Consider the following 21,808-nt stretch of genomic DNA (forward strand, 5'->3'; position numbering starts at 1 on the left):
GTCGCAAATTTGCGACGGACGTGAGGGTCCGTGGCAAATTTGCGACGGACGCTCACGTCCGTCGCAAATTTGCCACCGACAAAAATTCGCGACGGAAAAATTAATCCGTCGCAAATTTGCGACGGATTAATTAATCCGTCGCAAATTTGCGACGGATTAATTTTTCCGTCGCAAATTTGAACGGCAACAATTCCCTCCTAAATTTTGCGACGGACAACCTCAGTCCGTCGCAAATTTGCGACCGATTAATTTTTCGTCGCAAATTTACGACGGAATGATTTTTCCGTCGCAAATTTAAACGGCAAATTTTTGACGGCAAATTTGTGACGGACTCAGCCGTCGGTCGCAAATGTTGCGACGGAAATCATAGTCCGTCGCAAAATTTGCGACGGACGGCTGAGTCCGTCGCAAAATTTGCAACGGAAATCTTAGTCCGTCGCAAATTTACAATGGATTTTTTTACGCCGAAAATTTCGAGCGGTAAAAATCTCATCGCAAAATCAACTATCCGTCGCAAATTTGCAACGGACTTTCTATATCGGTCGCAAATTTTGCGATCGACAAAAAATTTCCAGCAGAAATAAAAATTCGTCGCAAATTTGCGACATAAAAAAAATTCCGTTGCAAATTTGCGACGGATTAAATTATCCGTATACAATTTCGAACGGTACAAATTCTCTCGCAAAATTTGCGACGGATAGCTTCAGTCTGGCGCAAATATGCACATACTACATGAACGTTGTAAATTTGTGAATTTTTTTTTCGGTCAAAAATTTAGCATTTCATTTATTTGGGTCCTAAATTTGCTACATCTTTTTTTCAATCCAAAATTTAGGCATCTCAAATGTTGCAATAGAAATTAGAATATCGGAAATGTTAGGGCACGTTAATAATGTTAGACTTGTCGGCATTTAGGGACAAAATTTCGGACGATCAATTAAAATAAAAAGAATAATCGACAATAACAATAATAACAAGAACAATAATGATAACAACCAAAATAGCACCTGTAACATTAATAATTACACATCTGTAGTGTTTTGTGACAAAAATTTTAATCTTCGTCCTCGTCTTCGTCCTCGTCCTCGTCCTCGTCCTCGTCCTCGTCCTCGTCATCTGTCTGAAAATCAGATTCTGAACATTCTTGTACATTTAACTCGCAAATTTCAGTTGGCTCCACATCTATCATTGCTCCACACAGATCTCGTAAAGTTGGTATGTTATATTCCTCAATTTCAACCGTGTTAGACACTTCCTCCTGTTGGTAGGCTCTATCCGTCCAGTGTTCCTCGATTTTCCTCCGTGCTTTGATTTTACATACAGCCCACCAATCAGCTTTGTCACGTTTCAAACTAGGATATGATGCATAACATACTTGAATTGCTTGTTGTGCCAAGACAAATAGTTCATACTTCATATACCTTTTCTTTTGATTTATTTCAACCAAATTGAACTTCGTATGCACCTTCATTCCTTTGACGGGGTCGAACCACGTGCACTTAAATAACACAACCCGCATCTTTAATGGTCCAGGGTACTCTATTTCTATGATTTCATCCAACAAGCCATAAAAATCATCTTTCGAACTGTCACCATTGGATGACCGAACAGACACACCACTATTCATTGTGGATTTTCCCATTCCATATTCTTGAGTATGAAAATTATATCCATTTATGAAATATGCTGGCCAACTTCGAACTCTTAACTGTGGACCCCATGACAGATAATGTAGCAATCCTTGCCCTCCAATTTCATCATAATTACTGTGAACCTAAGGTTATACATGCAAAGTTAATAATATATATTTAACTAAATGATGTATATAATTTTAATAACGTGGTTTTGATCCATAGGCAACTTACATATGTCTTGAACCATGCTGCAAATTGTTCATCGCACAAACGGTCAAACTCATTTGGTTGTAGTACAAACATTGAAGTTTGGAAAATCCTAATATTAAAAACCATATCATTATTAGCAAATATTTGACACGCAAAACATATATTTACAAATTTACACTTACTTGAAGTATGGCTCGACTTCTGGACAGTTCAGTAAAATATAAGTATGGGCTGCATGAAGTTCTTCGCCTGATAAGTAACGAAACTGACATCCGCCGCTTGGTCGACCCAGATAATTGAAAATAGAGAATGCTGTGCAATTGGGATCAATGGGGCCCTCATCATTTCTGCCTGCTCTCCGCCTCTTGCATTGAACGTGCGGCTCAAAATAGTATGATGCAAATGTCGTCACTTCTTCCACAATATATGCATTACAAATTGAAGCTTCAACATGTGCCTTATTCTTCACTTTTTTCTTCAAATGATATAAGAATCTAGTTGAAATAGAAAGAAGCTTATCGGGACATATTATATGATAAACTCATTTGAACTGTATTTTAAAGAAAACATTACCTCTCAAATGGATACATCCATCGAAATTGGACGGGACCTGCAACTTTGGCCTCGTAAGGCAAGTGAACTAAGAGATGCTCCATCGAATCAAAAAACGCTGGAGGAAATATCCTTTCTAAGTTGCAAAGAATAATTGGAATATCTCTCTCTAGTTTTTCCATGTGCGATGCTTTTAACACTGTCGAGCAAATATCATGGAGGAAATTGCTTAATTCTGTAATGGCGCCCCATACAAAGTTCGGTAAAACTTCCTTCAAAGCTATTGGAATTAGTCTTTCCATCAGGATGTGACAATCATGACTCTTCAAACCTGTCAACTTGCATTCCTTCAAATCAACACATCTCCCGAGGTTCGAAGCATATCCATCAGGAAACCGCACAGATTTCAACCATTGACAAACAACTCGCCTCTGCTCCTTATCCAATGTATAAACTGCTTTCGGTTTTGGTCCCCTGCTACTTGCATCCACAGCTAGTATTGGCCGATCGTAAATATCTCTCATATCTTTTCTTGCGTTCAAGTTGTCTTTTGTTTTTCCGGCGACATCCATCACAGTATTTATGACATTGTCGAAAACATTCTTTTCTATGTGCATGACGTCAAGATTATGATGAATAAGATGGGCCTTCCAATATGGTAGATCCTAAAATATACTGCGTTTTGTCCACTTATCTGTACTTCCGTACTCAAAAGTCGTGCCGTGCGGGTTTTCAACAACAGTTGGAAAGTCCTGCACACGCTCTCAAATTTGATTGCCAGTCAACCTCAATGGTGGACGTGTTCTTTCAGTCCTATTCTTGCTGAACTCTTTCTTATTCCTTCTGAAAGGATGACTTGGCGGTAAAAATTGTCTGTGACAGTCAAAATAGCTAGGCTTCTTTCCATGTTTTAATCTAAATGACTTTGTCCTCTCCAAACATATCGGACATCCTAAGATCCCAGCTGTACTCCATCCAGATAACATTCCGTAAGCTGGAAAGTCATTTATCGTCCAAAGAAGGGCAGCCTTCATAACAAATGTTTGATCGGTAGAAACGTCATACGTAGGGACACCTTCAACCCATAGCCGTTGTAACTCCTCAATCAATGGTTGCATATAAACATCTATCAACTTTTTCGGATTTTGCGACCCTGTCACGATCAATGTCAAAAACATATAAGGTGTCTTCATGCACATACCAGGTGGAAGATTGTACGGCGTTAAGATAACTGGCTAGCATGAATAACTTTTTCCTGTTCTCCCAAATGGAGCAAATCCATCGGCACAGAGACCTAACCTAATGTTCCGAGGCTCCATTGCAAACTTAGGGTATGTTCTATCAAAATGTTGCCATGCCTCTGCATCTGAAGGATGACACATTAGACCCTCTTCTGTTTCATGATTTGCATGCCAAGTCATGTGTTCAGCAGTGGCTTTAGACGCATAAAGCCTTTGCAATCTGGGGATTAAGGGCAGATAAAACATTTGCTTGCATGGTTTACGCTTCTGATTACGACCCGGCCTCCTGTTAATCTTGTACCTAGGTTGACTACAGAATTTGCAAGATTCTGCATTTTCATCATCTCTCCAATATATCATACAACCCCTACTACATACATCAATCCTTACAACCGGAAGACCTAAGTTATCCACTAGCTTTTTCATATCATAAAAATCACTTGGCATGTTGTTATCACGAGGCAATGATTCCCGCATTACTTCAACAAAAGAGTTGAAGCAATCCGCAGACACATTATGCTCTGCCTTGATATTTAATAGTCGGGCTGTCATCAATAACTTAGTGTGGTCCTCACAACCTGTCCATAGAGGTTCATCTGCTGCTTTCAAGACATCCCAGAACTGATTAGATTGAAAAGTTTCATTATACACATTCTCCTCAAAACCCGTTACTCCTATATCTTCCAATTGTGAAGCATGACTAGTACCCACTTGTTCACGTGTAGGAGTAAAACTAGTACTTGCATGATTTGCTTCCGTGACAAAATTATAACTAGCTGCATCAATCACCATCCTCTCGTATGGGTTCAATTGCTCATAATAGCCACATTCTTCCCTAACTGAAAATTGGTCACTTCTTCCATATCCTTCATCAGATATAAATGGTTCACCATGGGAAGTTCAATTATAATAGTTTGGAGTAAACCCAAATCTAATAAGGTGTTCTCTAACTTGATCACACACAAGAAATTTATCATTACCGCACTTTTTACACGGACACCTTAACTTATTTCCATCCATAAACTCATATTTACTACTAGCAAAGTCTAAAAATAGTTCCAATCCAGTACGAAACTCATCTGTCAATCCTTGACGTCCAGGTAAGTTCTTATTATACATCCAAGCCCTTTCTCTTTGCATTGTGTCTGTATTAAAATAAAAAATTCTGGTAAAATATTTAAAATATCATATCTATTGTTGTTAATTAAAACCATAAAATTTTGGAAATTATAATTTATGTTATTCACGCAACAATTAATATCAAATTGCAAAAATAGAAAAAACTACAATGTAAAGAAGACTTACCCAAATATTTGACTGAAATATTTGTAGGAGAAAGTGATCAATTTGATGAGAATTGCAACGTCCACTTGGATTGCGAGACCTTCAATTAGGCACATACCCAAAAAAGAATAATCACTTAAGAATCATTTTTTAATAATTTTTAATGTGCGATGGAAACGGAATGTATCCGTCGCAAATTTGCGACGGAATTAGTTTTGCGTCGCAAATTTCCGACGGATACTCAACTCCGTCGCAATTTGCGACGGAATTTTCATTTATTCCGTTAGCAAAGGTGAGTGGACTTTGGATTGTGGATCTTGGGAAATCTTGCATGTTGGCTCGTAAGTTGTTGCAAAAAGAAGAATTATTTGGGCTTTTAATTTTTGAAGCATAAACTCATCTCTACAGCCACCTGTCTTTGTTATAGTGGGATTCTTGAAGATCACAATTTTCTTTTCAAATTTCACTCGAATCCTTAGCCCCATGGTTCTTGAGAAGAGGAAGACATAATTGGCGAGATGGGTTTTTGAGAGTTCACGCTTTTAAGAGAAGCGCACATGGCCAGGCTCCTCGTCGATTCGAGATTTGGACAAGAGTATGAAGGCGCCTTGGCCCGGTGTTCCACCGTTTGTGACCAGCTTGAGATTGGTTCACCAATTTCCTCAGTTTTGTCAGAATTAAGGCAATCGAATTGTCGATCGATGTCCGTATTCATCTTCCGCATCATGACCAGGTGATTCTTGTAAATCGCTTTCTGGTGAATTGCTTCTCTCCGCTATCATCGCTGCTCTTATATTTATGAATAGGATTGGGCTGGGATCATCACCAAGCTTGTCACCACTATCACTGTTGCTGTGAACGTGAGTTTTTGAGTGAGCTCAAGGCCGAGCTCGCCCTCCTCTGCATCGCCAAGGTCATCGGTGGTGCGCCAAACAAGCTATCCAAGAGGTATGTCACTGTTTTCACTTGATTTTTACGATTTGGAGGTCTTGGTTAGCGCTTTATATTTTTGGTAGATGGTAATGTTAGATTTGGGATGATTATCAGCTTTGGTTATGCTGGTTGAAAGAGTCATGCACTCAACGTCAACCAACTTATTAATGACTGTAATCCCATAAGCACTGACCATGAACAAGATTGCTAGAGCTTCCAAAAAGAGGTCACCACGCCATATCAAGCTCTTTAATAAACAATATGACCAGAAAACGTTACATAAGCATTAATATGTTGTCTGCTTGTTAAAGTGGTTGTATAGGTCAATCATCTTAGCATGAGTCTCGCACTTATTCGAGTGTCATTCATCGTCAGTAGCGAGATAGTTAGCTAAGCGATGACCATATTAAAATCTGCACTACCTACTGATATCTAAAGGACTCGAACCAGTTTGTTTCAATGGGACAAAGTACTAGATAGAAGCTACAACAACATTGAACCCACCGGAAAGAAATGATACTTAATTGCTATCGATCGGTATTAAGTGATAAGAGAGAGACCAGTGTCACAGGGAAAGTCAAAATATCTAGTGAGGACGACCCTATCCTGTTGGCCTCATAGCCAGAGCTTCATTCCCGCTGATTTGTGCTTTCTGCCGTCTCCGTCCTATAATGTCTTCATCCTGCTTTCAGACGAAGATCTCCAGTTCCCGCCACAGCAAAGCTCTCTCTATATCGTGCCTTTAGCTCCGCGATTTCAGCTTCGATCAATCTTGATTTTGGTTACATTCAGTCGAAACTTCTCCATCGAACAATTGGATTACGGCAACATGATTAAAGCTAAGTTCTCTCTCATTCTCCGACTCTCATTTTTCTATTCACTCTATAGCATTGATCCTCGGTCTTTTCCTGAACTGCCAGAAGCTTCTTCACCAATCTTCCTTCTCTATCACCCCCCTAACACCGAAAGCCACCGCTGATTGTCACCATTCGCCGCTCCAGAGTCCCATTGATTGTTCCTCTGTTTTACTGTTTTTTCTTGTCAGAGACTTCGAAGAGCTTGGCTCCTGCTCGTTTCTTCTTCGCCAACGTCGATCACCAGAAATGACACCTCCAAGACATCAGCTACTTAGTTTGATCATCCTTTGAAATCAACATCTGCATCTCCAAGATAAGTACCTCTCTATACTCTTTTCTTGGAGAAACAAAGACGAGAAGTCTTAACTATTGGTTCCCTCAAGATTATCTGCCATTGAGTTCCTGTTTGTGATTTGAGCATGATTCATTACATATGTGATGAATGCAATATGGATTATGGCTTCAATGAGTTCCCTGGTTGATGAAGATTTTTTATGATGAACAATGATGAACAGAGCTAGGTGAATGTTGAACAATGCAAAGATATGATCATGTCTCTGTTGGATGTTGGAAAGAAAGAATAAATGAAAGAGGCAAAGGGAAATCAAGCGAAGTATGAGTTCATGATGTGAGCTGCTTTACCGAGAAACTTCTTATTCAAAAAGAAATTGAATTTCCCAAGAAATTTTTGTCTACTTATCCTCATTGAAAATTCATCATTATAATTCTTTTTTGTCCTCATCCACATTAGCATAGATTACAATATTCATATTGTGTATAAATACTCTAAATACCTTACAAAGCCATCCATTTTTACTAGATACCCATTACCTTATAATTATTTCCCTAATTGTCACTCGCAACTGCCTCCATCCATCACCGTGGACCCCATTGTTCCTTTGCAGCTCTATCTCCCTCGCCACAGACCTCCACTTGGTGTATTTACCAAAAACTGACCCATCTCCTACCGCGTCCGCCCCTGCCGTTTCTGATATTATCGTGTAGAAGAACACCTACATGATGCTCGCAATCACCGCGGAGAAGAGAAGGCCCGGTCAATGGCAATCACCTTATAAATTGATAAGGACGTCATTGATAACACTCCACTCACCACTCGGTTCAAGGCAACGTCGATTGCATACCCTGCAGACGTAGACTTAGCAAGAAGATCTTTGAGCTATACACAAATATGATTGGCCCCATCCCAATCGAGAAGAAGATCGCGTATGACAACACTGAGACAATGCACATGGCCATGCTCACATGAGCTTATATTCCGAGAGAGGCCAGCAAGAAGATCGTCCCACCGGCGCTGCTTCTCAACAACAGTCGGCTCCCCACCCGGTCAAGGTTGAAGATTGCAATGAGGATGATCATTGTCTTTATGAAGCCGACTACAATGATTTTAACGTGAGGAGCTTTTTGTTGAAGGAAGTAATGTTGGCTTTCTCGAAAATGCGAGGGCTATAGAGGACGACGGCATCGATGCCAGAGGCATTTTAGAAGAATTGGATCCCAACGATATAGACAAGGATGTGGCGAATGGACAGGGTTGGGTGGAGGAGGAGCTCCCGCCATACACCCTCTTTGATGCTCTGTTTGGTGACCTTGACAACGTCGTCGTTGCACTCATCAGGTGTTTTAATAAAGGGACATTTCTCCAAACTCTAGAAAGATGGATTGAGGAGTTTGCATAGATGACGCATTAACAAATCCCTGAGGAATGCAATGACGACATTGTCAAAGTCTACCATTGGGGACGGTGTGTGGCGGGATCTCATCCTCCATATGACCTTGTTTGTCCGCCGCATCCTTATTTACGTCGTTTGAATCCACTTCTTTCAGTAGGTCACTTGGTATCGATGCTATCATCCTCTACAGTGCTTGCATTTTCGAGAAGGCCAACATGACCTCCTACAACAAAAAGCTCCTTGCGCCATTGCAGTCGGCTTTGAAAAGAGAGTGCTCTTCCTCATCACCACCTTCCTCGACATAGGTTGGGCGGTAGCCGTTGCTACTGAACAGTGTCAACGGGATGATCTTCTCACTCGCCTCCCTCAGAATGCGCCTCACATCAACGACCATAACCACATGAAACTCATATGGGCGGTGGCCATATGTATTGCCTCGGTGTTGTACTACGTAGCATTCCTCTCTATTAGGATGGGGCCGATCACGTGGGTGTACACCTCAGGGATCTTCCCGCAAAGCCTATGTGCAGAGGGGTGTGTAATCGGAGTGGCGGTGAATGGGATGGTGAGTGGGGTATTCTATATGATGTCTTATCGCTGTACAACGCGACCACCATTGATGGGGCCTTCTACTTGTTTGCATAGATCATGAGCGTCGCGGAGACTTTTTCTACACAATGATGTCAGAAACAGAGGGGTGAACGGTGGAGGAGATGGGACAGTTTTTCGGTAAATACACCTAGTGTAGGTCTGTGGCGAGGGAGATAGAGATGCAAAGGATTAATGGAGTAGACGGTGACATGATGTAGACAGCAGCGAGGGGCGGTTAGGGAAATGATTATAAGGTTGGGGGTATGTGGTAAAAAATAGTTGACTTTGTGAGAGTGTTTAGAGTAATTATACTTGACATGAAATTGAACAAAGCAGAATTACTATAATTGAATTTTCAAAGAAAAAAAGAAAATGTGTATGGAACATGCGCGACACACTTGTGCCACATCTGCGACACAAGGAAATTTTGGCGAGGCCAAGGAAAAGGGAGCGTTACTTAATTGAAGATCGAAAATAAAAGCTTAATATTGGTTTTTAGTGATATAACTAGAAAGTTCGATTTATGCATCGACCTCTTTCAAGTAAAGGCAAAGTTCAGCGAGCAACCAAATATGGTGAGTCGACATCGACAATTACTGTGTGAGTGATATTCTATCTACGAGGATGTTGATTTTCTAGTTCAAGCAAAACAAAAAGGAATGCTAATTTTCCAATCATAATAGTGAAAGGGAAACAAGCTTTGTCTCATTTGGTGGGATCTTCTGGTTGTGTCGGTTCCCTTTATTTGCATTTAACACCTCAGAAGCTCTCAAGCAGATAAAGAGACACCCAAAAGAAATCTAACTCGACAAAACTCTGCCTAATTGTACTTCACCAAGCATGTGAGCAGAAAAACTTAACCGTCAGAGAAAGAAACGGGTGTCGTCAACTTGGTCATTTCTGCTGAGAGAATCTCTAGGATATCTAAAGCTATTGCCCTGTTTTTCCCCTCTGCTTCGCTCGCTCTGCCCAAAAGCACAGAAGAACCAATCAAATGGACGTGGAAGAACAGAAACAGCATTTGGAGTCACCCCTGTTGGCAGTTTCCCAGGAGAAGAAGGCGTCCACATCAGGGAATGGATTCAAGAAAGACGAGATTTTCTTGGAAATGAAGCGACAACTATCATTGGCCAGGCCATTGGTATTGGTGAATCTGATGATATATTGTTTGCAGGTGATCTCGGTGTCGTTTGTGGGTCATTTTGGAGAGCTGGCACTTTCCAGTGCTTTCGTGGCCACGTCCTTCGCTTCTGTGACTGGCTTTAGCATGTTGGTAAGATACCACAATTCTTCCTGTTTTCATCTTGAGATAAACCAACAAAGAGACAAAAGATTTTAAGAATCTGAAAGTAGCACCATACTATGTCACTTCTATGAAAGTTTTCTTCCAGGATGTTATTTATCTTGAAAGATGTCTTGTGCCACTTCTATTATTGACATGATTATAGGAGTTCTTTTTCCTGTTGAATAAACAGAGTCTAGCAATTGTTGGATCAATTAAGACTGCGTGCGCTCTAGTTTTCCAATTACCATGAATAGATCGCTTGTCTAAACCTTAGCTCCTTATCAGATTATTGCAGTTTGACAAAGATTGATCTACTGGACATGTTATCTCTCAATAAGCTCAGTGCGCCAAATGTGTCACTTTCTCCCCTCTAGCTAGGTTTAGCAATGCTGAGATTGGAAACTCAATGCTGGTGTTTGTCACATATTAGGATATTTGTTAACTGCACTTAAAGAAGATTATTGGGGACCCCAGTCCGAAAATGAAATAGATAAAACAATTATTTTGTTCAGATTCTTCCGCTGGATATAGGTTGAGTGAACTATGGCAAAACAATCATGATGCTCCAAGCAAGGCCTCATTTGGGTTCCTAGGATATAGTGACAAACTTCTTCAGTTTCATTTTATGACATCTAAGAATTGCACCATCTTATAGATGCTTGGTCCATAACAGATAGGAATGGCAAGTGCATTGGATACATTTTGCGGTCAGTCTTATGGAGCTAAGCAATACCACATGCTTGGTATCCACAAGCAGAGCGCCATGATCGTTCTCCTATTAGATTTGGTCATTCGAAATGATTGTCTTATTATCAGGACTTCTTCCCAACCCAAAAAACTTGAAACGTCGGTCCTCTCAATCTGGTCCATCTGTAGTTTGTATCAACTAGAAGCGAACAAAATTGCTAACCTCTTGGCACCAGTTGCTATCATTTTTAAACAATGTAAAATTAATATCTTCTGCTTGTTTCAGCCTCAACACCAGCTCCTTGGTTTGCATGATACCTCTAGGACTCAGTGGTTCAATAATGTAATCCTAACTGGTTAAGCTTTATTTACTTCAGTAGATCTTGCAAAGCAGCAGCTATAGTACAGTCTCACACTTTCTTGGCCTTATTTTGGTAGCACGAGAGTTTCAAATGAATTGGGTGCTGGAAGACCACGAGCAGCTCGTTTGGCAATTTATGTTTCCTTAATGATGGTTGCCATGGAAGGCTTGCTTGCTGGTACTCTCATGATCTTCAGTCGAAGGGCATGGGGCTACCTCTATAGCACAGAAGAAGTTGTGAACTATGTGGGAGATATGCTGGTACTAATCGCAACTTCCCATTTTCTTGGTGACATTCAGTCTGTGTTTTCAGGTATACTTTGCTTATTATTGCAGTTTAATGGTGCACCTGACCTAGTTTAACATTGACTAATCTTCCTGATAATTAGGGAGGGAAGTTGGAGAATGAGTCAAATCTCAAATATGTTAAAGTCAAAACCGACCTGTACTTCAACTGTTTTGATGCTACAAGACAGTTTTTTCAGGCACTGCAAGTGTGACATTCCGAATTTCGGCCCATTTTTGGGATTTATAAAACGTGTAATTTGTCAGTGTGCTTATAGTAAAATCTCGCCCGAGAACTGATCACTCTCGGTTATTATTTTTAAATTAGAGATTTCGCTAGAATCGCACTCGATCGAATTTGACCGTTATTTAGACCTCGAACTTGGCAGTCGATTTTCGGAAGTTTCGGGACGAAATAAATTGGACGGTGTCGATATTGTTGTGGCCAGCGTTGAGATTGTCAGGAATGATGGAAAAAGGGGAGTTTTTGACCACGTGCGAATTTGGACTAGTAGACCTCCCTCGTTATGATTTGGTCTAATTAATTTGGCCTTTGTCCCTTTTTATGTGCGAGGCTTATTTTGGACCGGTAGACCACTTTTTGTTTTTAATTTGGGCTATCGGATTGCAAATAATATTTGAATGTTCAAATATTTTTTTTTATTTCCTCTCTCTCTCTCTCCTCCCTCTGCCGTGTCTGCGTACGTCTGCCCGTGCCTCAGACACCCCCTCCCCTACTTTTCGCTCACGTTTCCTTCTCTCTCTCTCTTCTTTTCTTTTCTTTTCTTCCTCTTCCCTTTCTTTTCTTCTTCGTCTCTTCGCCCCGACTCTTGCTTCGCTTCTGCTTCTTCCTCCGCCTGGCCGCATCAAGCCGACCGCCTCGCGCCGCCGTCGCTCCTACCGAGTTGCGCCGCCGCTCGCCTGCCGCCGGCCGCGCGCCTGGCCGCCGCGACCCCCTCTCTTTTCCCTTCCTCTGTTTTCTTCGCCCGACTCCTCCCCGTTGCGCCGAGTCTCCGCCGCCCCAGCTCGTCGGCTGCGCGCTCGCCCAGCTCGCCGCCGTCGGTGCCACCGCCCCACGCCTCACCACCATCACCATTCCGTCTCTCTCCCTCTCCCTCTCGCCGTGTCTCTCCCCCACCTGCTCTCTCTCTCTCTTTCTCGGCCGCTCTAGGGCTTCACCAGAGCCGCCGCTCGCCATCACTGTTCCGGCGCGGATCCACTGCTGCCCAGCCACCCTTGCTGCTTATTTAGCCTTGATTAAAGCTTAGGATTTCAAGTGAGTACAACCCTAAACCCTAATTAGACTAATGTGTGTTTCTAGATGGGTTTTAGGGGTTAATTAGGTTAATTTAGGGGTTAAATGGTGGAGGCTGTTAAGGGCTGTTATCGTGGCTGTTTTGGTGGTTAATCGTGCTGATTTAATTGAGATTTAGAGTCCCGTATTGTGCTGTGAGTCGGCTGAGCTTGGGCGCTTCGATTCGGATAGAAATTGTGGACTTGGCGGGAGAAACTTGTGATCCAAACGGTGGCTGTAGGGGCTGATTTTGTGGCGCATTTAGTGACCTAGACTGATAATTTGACTGAGGTTTGGCGGTCCATAACGTGCTGCGTGGTGGCTGATCACGAGAGTTGTGATTTGGACAAAAATTGTGGTTTTGGCGAGTGAAATTTGCGAGCTAAATGGTGGCTGTTTTCGTACTGATCTTGTGGCTATTTTACGGGCTTAGTGTGATAATTTAGTTGAGGTTTAATGACCCGTATAGTGCTGTGAAGTGGCTGTGCATAGGTGCCTCAAATTGGGCGAAATTGTGAATTTGGCGGGTGTAAATTGAAGACCGAATAGCGGCTGTTTTCATGGCGGTTTTGGTGGTCTAACGGGATCATTTTAATGAGGTGTAATGACTTGGAATGTGCTGCGTGAAGGCTGAAAGTATTGGAATGATTCGGCCCGAGTTTGGGGTTAATTTCGGGTTCAAATGTGGATTATAGTGCGCGCCTCATTTGGTCCTCATGGTGGCTGATTTGGGTGATATTTTGGGGAGTCAAATGGAGTGTTTTGAGAACATTTGTTGGCCTAGGACGATTTGTTTGGTGGCTGTCCATACCGGGTTTGAATTGGTCTATGAGCGATCAATTTGGAGGTTAATTGTGTGATTATCGGGAATGTTTAGGTTGGCGGGCTAAGTGGCTGATTTGTACTGGGTTGTGATCAATTTTGTGGTGCCGTGTCATGTGCCTAGTGTGACTAAGAATGGAGTCTCTTGCCGGGCCTCGAGTGCGTGAATTGATGTTGACTCAATTGTGTGATTTGTATGCGTAAATTATGTGCCAAGTTTGTGCCGTGGCTGGAATGGATGGTTGATTACTTGGGCTTGTGATTTATTGAATTGAGCATATTATGTGGTGAATTGAATAAGCGGCGTTGTGCAATTGAATGCTCATTGTGAAATTCGTGAGTGCCCAAGTGTGAACTTTATGGCCATGGGTGTGCATCTCGAGCATTGGCATGGCATGTGCATATATGAGTGCACGGATGACATGAACATGTGATCACCTAAACTGCCCTGATGCGTTTTACGCGGGGTTCAGATAATAATTTGGTGAATGTGAATGTGTGATCACATAAAGCCCTGAGGCGTTTGACGCGGGGTATTGAACCCGTCCTGAGGCGTGTTACGCGGGATGATGCCCAGACTACCGGAAGATGGCCAAACCTGATGCGTTTTACGCGGGTGTTGTGCCATAAGCCTGATGCGTTTTACGCGGGCTAGAGATCGATCTCGAAGTGATGGACCTGATGCGTTTAACGCGGGTCGGAGGAGAAATTGATAATTGCAAGTGTGCTAGAGTGCAAGCGTGCGAAAATGCATTGATGAAGCGTGAGCACGCGTATGAGCACGAGCATAAGCATGACATGCATTGTGATCAAGTAATGTGCGCATGTGTTGCGTTTGGGTCCTATGTTTTATTCTTGAATTGTAAGTGCCTAACTTGCAGGGCAAGGAGAGTATTGGATTTGGGCCCGAGGGCCTAAGTCAATTATGGCTTGATTGGTGTGTTGTTTAGTGCTCGTCAGGAGGTGCATGTTAGCCTAGCTTAGGTTTAGGGAACCTACTCGCTGAGATTCATTCTCACTGTTGTTGAAAATCAATTTTTCAGACCCCCGGCCTTGAAGATGACAGGCGTACCGATACATTTTGGGAGGAGCCCCGGTTAGATATAATGCTTGACCGCCGAGCCTCGTACCCCCCTTTTTGATGTTGGTGGCTGTTGACCCGCTTTTGATTTTTGAGCGTGGGCTGTAAATGGATGTTGTATATGGTTCCCAGTATCAATGCAAGTGTATATTTGTTCTTGTTGGTTGTTGTGCGGCTATCCTTGGTTAGGTGGTTTTAAATTGTTCGGGTGTTGTAATGCTTCCGCATGTGCCTTGTACTCTGTTTGAGCGTCGGGTCGGCGACGCATCCTGGGACGTCGTACTTGAATCGACCTTTGCGAGGGATGTGGCGCACCGTGGGGTTCGGGGCGTGACAGCAAGAGGACGTGGATGGCAAAAGATTGGAGCTTTCATCTGTAACAGTCTGAATTTTCGATCCTTTTTCCCGGGATTTAGGAAATGAATTTGACCAATGCGCTATAGTGAGATCTCACCCGGGAACCGCGCATTCTCGGGATGCTAACCTTAAGGGTAGGGCTATTACGGGATTAAGTTCGCATGACCAAAGAACTCGACCTGGGTTCGATCTTTGACTATATGGATTGACGAGGGAATGTTTTGAGCCAACCGAGACCGGTCTATTTGATTGATCGTGTCCGAAGGGCACTAGTGACAGACCCTCGCAATTATATGACGATCGAGGTCGCCTTGGTTCGAGCAAACTTAAACGTGATTTGACTTAGTGTCGGTCACGGGTCGAGAGCGCGTAATCCTAATGAGCCACCCGTTAGCAAGAGATAAGCTAAAGTCGCGATTGGTCAATTTTAGTCATTTCTTGGAATTCGGGCCCGGGAATCGAGAATTTTGAAAGTGAAAATTTTGAGCGGCCGATGACGTTTTCGGCTTGGCCAACCTTGGGGCCACCCATTTCTGCAAAAAAAAATAGATTTCGGTCCGGGGCCGGAAAAATTACGGTTTTGCCCCTGTGGACACCGATGTTGGATTTTGAGGTCGTTTGAGGTTATTTTTCGAGGCCAAGGTCATTTTAGAGTGGCCACGCATATTTGGAGTGGTTACGGCCAAAAATTAGAATTTCGACAAAAATTGGAAAAATAATATTATTTTATTCCCGGAACTTCGCAGTCGATTTTCGAGGACTTAGAAAGTGAATTTCGCGATTCTGACGCCATATTATGTTGGCCACGCACATATGGAACACGTATGTGCGAAAATTGGAATTTCGCCCCGGGACCGGAAAATTACGATTTTGCCCCTAGGCCTATTTTTGGGTATTCCGAATTTTGGGGATTTTGGAAATTGAATTTGGGGATTAAGTGTGGATAAATATCAGCCCCAAAATATTGGATAAAAACGCCCTTAGATATTTTGGTTTGGAAGAATGTGGACCAAGTGTTTTAGGGGCAAAATTGGAATTAAGAAAAAAAAATTGGTCAAACCTTGGACCAAATATTTAATTGTTTCTCTCCTCTCTCTCTCTCCTCATTCCCTCTCTTCTCTCGGCAGCCCCCCCCCCCCCCCAACAGAGAACTCTCTCCCTCTCTCCCTCACCAAAAATCCTCTCATCTCTCTCTCGGCCTTGGACGGCCGATCATCGCCGGAGCATCGCCGGAGCAAGCCGCCACCGCCGATCGCCGCCGGCCAGCCGTTCCCCCTTGCCGATCTAGCCGAGTTAGTCTAGAGTCCAGTAAGTCGCTCCCTAAACCTCGCCTAGGACGTCGGGTATTTTTCGGACTCGTTTGGGTGCGGTTTGGGGTGATTAGAGGTTGATTAAGGTGTTGATCATGGTTATTGGTGGTTAATCATGGCTATTGGTGGCTGAGTATGGCTGTTAGTGGTTGTTGCGGGTTGGATTAGATGTCGGGAAATGAGTTTTGGCGGTTGGAATTCGGTAGAAATCGGTTCGGGCTTGAATCCGTGAGGTTCGGGGTGAATCGCGGATTCGCGGTTACTGTACCCACCCGGTTTTCTATTTTTGTAGAGAATTTTGAGTGCCGAATTTGAGGAATGTTTCTTCATAAAAGTTGTTTCCAACATCTTGAAGTATGACATATATTAATTTGGGAATTTTTGGAAATCATTTGATGCCATTCGGAAGTCCATCTTTGGACCGAAATAAAACTGCCCGATTTACTGTTCACCCGACCTTCGGGTCTGTTCGAATTTTTATAAATTTTTCCAGGCCTATTTTCAAAATACTTCCTTCACAAAAGTTTTTGGGGACATTCGTGGTTATAACATATAAAAATTTCAAAGCTTTTCAAGGTGATTTGTGTGTTGAAATAAATGTATTTTGAGGACAAAACGGTCTGTTTGAGCGAACTGATTTTGGTCTGACTTCGAGGGACAAAAAGGCATGGTTACAGATTGAACCGGATTTCGTGTTCTTCATGAGAAATGTTGATCAAGATGTTTTTTATGACATATCCAAAATTTAGAATTTTTGGAGTTCGTTTACTATTTATTTTGATGGGATTCCGGTCACTGTTTAGGGTTCGGTTTAGGGGATTTTGTGACTGTTTTAGGGGCTGTTTGGGGCTGAATTGAGAGACTGGTTATTTGGTGGTTGTGGACTGATTTGGCGACGAAAATTTGAGGTATAGAAAGCTTGGGTAGGACCGTGATGTTGTGACTGGATTGGAGTTGAATTGTGCAATCGATCAGTGGGAATTATGCTATGAATTGAATTGTGTACGTGGTTGTGTGATTTGTGATCGTGGGCTGATTTGGATTATGCTTGGGCTGAATGTGGATTGGTGATATGCAGTGTGTGCTTGGCCGTGAGATGTGGTGGTGTGATAGTGCATTCGCGTATTGTATTCGCGTGCCAAGAATGTGTGATTGGGTGGCGTGTTCGTGTGACGAGAATGTGAAATTGTGAAATGTGTGTGAGGTGTGCGTGTTTGGCAGTGTGTAGGTGTGGCCGTGTGACAAATGTGGTTTGAGTGGAACGAAGGTACTGGAATGTAGGATTGGTTTGAAAAGTGAGACCCTGAGGCGTGTACGTTTACGCGGGGTGAGGTCCGTCCTGAGGTGTGTACGTTTACGCGGGACGATGCCGTCCCTGACGAGGTGACGATGCCCGGCCCGACGGGGTGACGATGCCTGACGTGGTCAGAAGACCGTTGGCCTGATGCGTTTTACGCGGGCGCGGTAGAAGGAAAGTGTGTGTAGGATTCCGTCCAGAGGCGTGTTCGTTTACGCGGGACGATGCCGTCCCTGACGGGGTGACGATGCCCGGCCCGACGGGGTGACGATGCCTGACGAGGTCAGAAGACCGTTGGCCTGATGCGTTTTACGCGGGCGCGGTAGTGGTGGAAAGGTTGAGAATGAGCGGGATTTGGCTTGACATGTGAGGATTGTGAAAGTGATGCATGGTGTGAGTTAGTGTGCGAGTGTGTTTGTATCGCGTGATGCAGTGCGCGATTATGGGGTAAAATCTGCTAGGCATGGTATGGGACGTGCCCAAGTAGGTTTTGCTTTATAATCGAGGCACGCGCGCGGCTGTGATGTACTGCTGTGGTATGATTGGCGTGTGTATTGATACGTGGAAAGTGTGTGATGGCATGTGTGCAAGAATTGTATGTTGGGATTGTGGGCTAACGTGCATGGTGCGTATGCAGAGAGTCCAGGTATGTGTGAATGTTCGATTGCTGGTTGTCTGGTTGTTTGGTTGCGCGTTTGGATGTGTCTGGAATTACGTGATAGCCTAGGTGGGGCTTAGGTTGTGACTTATTGAGATGTGATCTCATGGTTGTTTCAACCAAACCATTTCAGAGCCCCTGCCTGAATGTCGAGATTGAGGTCGACTCGGAGTCGTCAGGTGAGCAGACATCTGCGGAGGATTGAAGTGGTGATGCCGAGGACAGTGAGTCAGAGTGGACGCCTTCGAGAGGGCGTAGGGGATAGTTCTGGGAGGAGGATGCGCCCCATTTTTGGATAGTGCTGACCTAGAGAGCTGATCTTGATATTTTGGTGGTTTGGAGTTTATAGTTCGGTGTGTTTATAAATTATTTTGTGGTTTGTATTGGCGGATGATGTAAATATTAGGAAGTGTAATATATGCTTGGTGGTTTGACGATTTGTTCCTTCCTGGTGTTCTCCAATTTTAATGTCCGGGATTTTTTTTATTGCTTCCGCCGCGAGTTAACTCTGATGGATCGTTGGGTCGGCGACGTTATTCCTGGGACGTCGCACTCTGTTCGACCGGAGGCGGGATGTCGCGGGCTCGACGGGGGTTCGGGGCGTGACATCATCAATTTGGGTGCCTACTATCTGTTGGGTATTCCGGTCGCCATATTCGTAGCTTTTCTCTGTCACATTGGTGGAAAGGTAAATCACAGTTACCCTACCATTCTACTGCAATTCGTTCTTTGCTTTCATCGTAACTAGGAGTCTGTCCAATGTTCTTGTTCTTCTTATTGAGCTGCAGGGCCTATGGACCAGGATTATAGTTGCACTCTTTGCGCAAACATTGTTACTTGCAGTCCTAACAGGATGTACTGACCGGAAGAAAGAGGTAATTTATAGCGAATCGATAAATCGAACGTTTTCACCATGTAAAGTATTATTCGATCTATGGTTGGTACTTGATGTTTGGCATCTTTGCAGGCAAAGAAAGCCACTGACAGAGTACATAGTGCCGTGAGTCTTGCCGCTGGATTGTTGTCAAAAAGCTACGGTGAAGAAATATTGCCATTGGAATCGGATGGTAGACTACAGACCCTCCGGTTCCTTGTGTTGAAACCTAGTGCGAATTGATGAAATAACATGTACTTATCCCTCTGGACCTCATGCTGCCGCCCATGAGGAAAGCCACATGTGGAACTTCTGCCAAAAGTCTGAAACAAATGCAAAATAGGTATACAGCAAGATCTCAGAAATCTCTTTATGAGGATCTAATGTCGCAGTCTCGACCTTACTTGTGTTTAGGATTTAGGAAGAGTTTGGTGCACAGTCCACCACTTGTGTTTTCTTTAGCATAATTTTGTTCTTGACATCCTAGACTTGTGGGGAGTACCCGTGTCGGCAGATCATACTTTGTCTTCTTTATTCTTGATCAATTAGTAGGACATGAATAAGTCCCCTGTAATAGTTACTAGAGACCATCTCAAAGTATAGCTGTTCTTCTCCGACCTTCTAAACTGAAGTCTGACATAAATATGTCTCCAGGAAGTATCAAGACAATCTTATCAGTTTGAACTTCTCTTTGGTGTTTGCGAGAATCATCCTCTCCCACTCTTTCGTGGCGAACTTTTAGGCATCAGACTACTTCCCTCGTCCAGGACCACCTCCTGAGTCCGGTCAAAGGTCTGCTATACATGCCCAGATTAGGAGATGACAAAAAATTGCTTTCACACGAGTCACAATCGAATCTCAAGAAGTTACGAGAAGCATCGAAGCCTTATGCTTAAGGCAGAATTCTCCATGATCAATCCATCAGATCAATTGTGGCTGATTCTGTCAAGAGATGTTACCTTTTTCTAATTTCCACAAGGATCACTTGGCCATTGGGTCACATAACAAGAATCGCTGTTGATGTTGGCGTACTTGTTCTCAGAAATAATGTACCATTATAGCATTTTAACTTATCAATCAGAGACTCCAACATTCTGAAAAGAACTTTAAAATGAAAGAAATGTTAAGCTTCAATTCTTCACGAGTAATATTGCAAAAGTTAACATTTTTAGATCAGGTAATTTGTTGATTATTGTGCTCCTTTTCATTATAGAAGAATTTCACTAGTTTTGGAGGTGAAGTGAGGGTCATAACTCATACAAATCTTTCAACTCTAAGAGTTTTGAATCTCTAATTGTTCAAAGGATTGATCTCATGCAACTTAGAGTTTTTAAATGATCTAGTTTGTTTATAATTGCGGTCATCTTGATCATGGAATAACTTCGCATGTTTAGAGGTGAAGCTGTAGGCCAAGATTTTATCTAAAAGAAAAAATTTCAAAGTTTTTATATGTTACCAACACTTTCATGAACTTATGAGCACGGAAAATTATTTTGATTTTACACACTCGGAGCAGCAGAATCGTCTATTAAATTGCATGCAAGTGAGGATGTACCGAAATTGTATTTGATGATCGAATAACTGGGTTTAGTTTTGAAACGACAAGTCACTAAACTTTAGTTCATCAAGTCACTTAACAACGATTCAAGTTTCTGTCCAATTAGATTTTCAATGGATCACTGATCCAGAATTGAATTGATCAACTGGATTGAAATCAAAATTAAAATTATGTGACCTAATTGATAAAACTGGAAATTCAAGTGACACGTTTTAAAACAAAGGCAAAAGTTAAGTGATCACAAAAGATACTTTCTCTGGTTAATTTTTAAGCTACACATCAGTATCCGATGGCCATTGACTATGGAATGGATAATATTCAATTTATTTCCACTCGTCAAAGAATGTTTATTTCATAATTCAAACGAAAGAAGAAGCAGTGTGTACTTTCCAATCAAACTAGTTGAAAAGAAGGATAAGCCATTCCTTCCACTGACTGAGTCACGGCAATCAAAGAATTTAGCATTGAAAGTCGGATCACACCAAGTCTTTAAGGATGCGTTTGGCAACGATTTTATATCCGGAAACTGATTCTGTTCAGAAATTATTCTTTTTGATTTTGTATCCGGGAACAATTTCTAAGCATTTGAAGACGTTTGGTAACTGTCCAAAATTTTTATTCTTAGAACAGAAGAGGAACAGAAATGTGTTTAATAACTATACAAAATTTCTTTTTATTAATAATATTTTGAATTTTTTAATATTTTTTTCTTTTTTTGTCTTTTTTGTTTCTTTCTTTCCCTTCCCTTCCTTGGCCATGGTCGGTCGCCCGCACCGGCGATCAGCCACAGGCTAGGGCCGACGAGGTTCGACCTCACCCAGATCTAGCGAGGCCGACCTCGCCGTCACGACCCATCTCCCTCGCCTGGGTTGCTACGACGAGGTCGGCCTCTCCATGGTTGGGCGAGGTCTTGCCGTCGCGGCCACGAGCCGCTCCCGCCCAGGTG

General features: G+C 42.7%; 1 long non-coding RNA gene and 1 pseudogene across 1 annotated transcript; both read left to right on the plus strand.

Moving 5' to 3' along the window:
• Positions 1-19,992, plus strand: part of LOC115666885 (protein DETOXIFICATION 16-like) — a 34,999-nt pseudogene extending 15,007 nt beyond the window's left edge.
• Positions 5,323-7,197, plus strand: LOC130138005 (uncharacterized). The gene is made up of 2 exons (XR_008816431.1): positions 5,323-5,869; positions 6,547-7,197. It is a non-coding gene; the product is annotated as an uncharacterized LOC130138005 (long non-coding RNA).
• Positions 19,993-21,808: the final 1,816 nt, after the last annotated feature.

Source organism: Syzygium oleosum, unplaced genomic scaffold, assembly GCF_021117445.2.
Source record: "Syzygium oleosum isolate NSW1041296 unplaced genomic scaffold, Sole_v2.1 Sole_v2.04, whole genome shotgun sequence".
NCBI lineage: Eukaryota > Viridiplantae > Streptophyta > Magnoliopsida > Myrtales > Myrtaceae > Syzygium > Syzygium oleosum.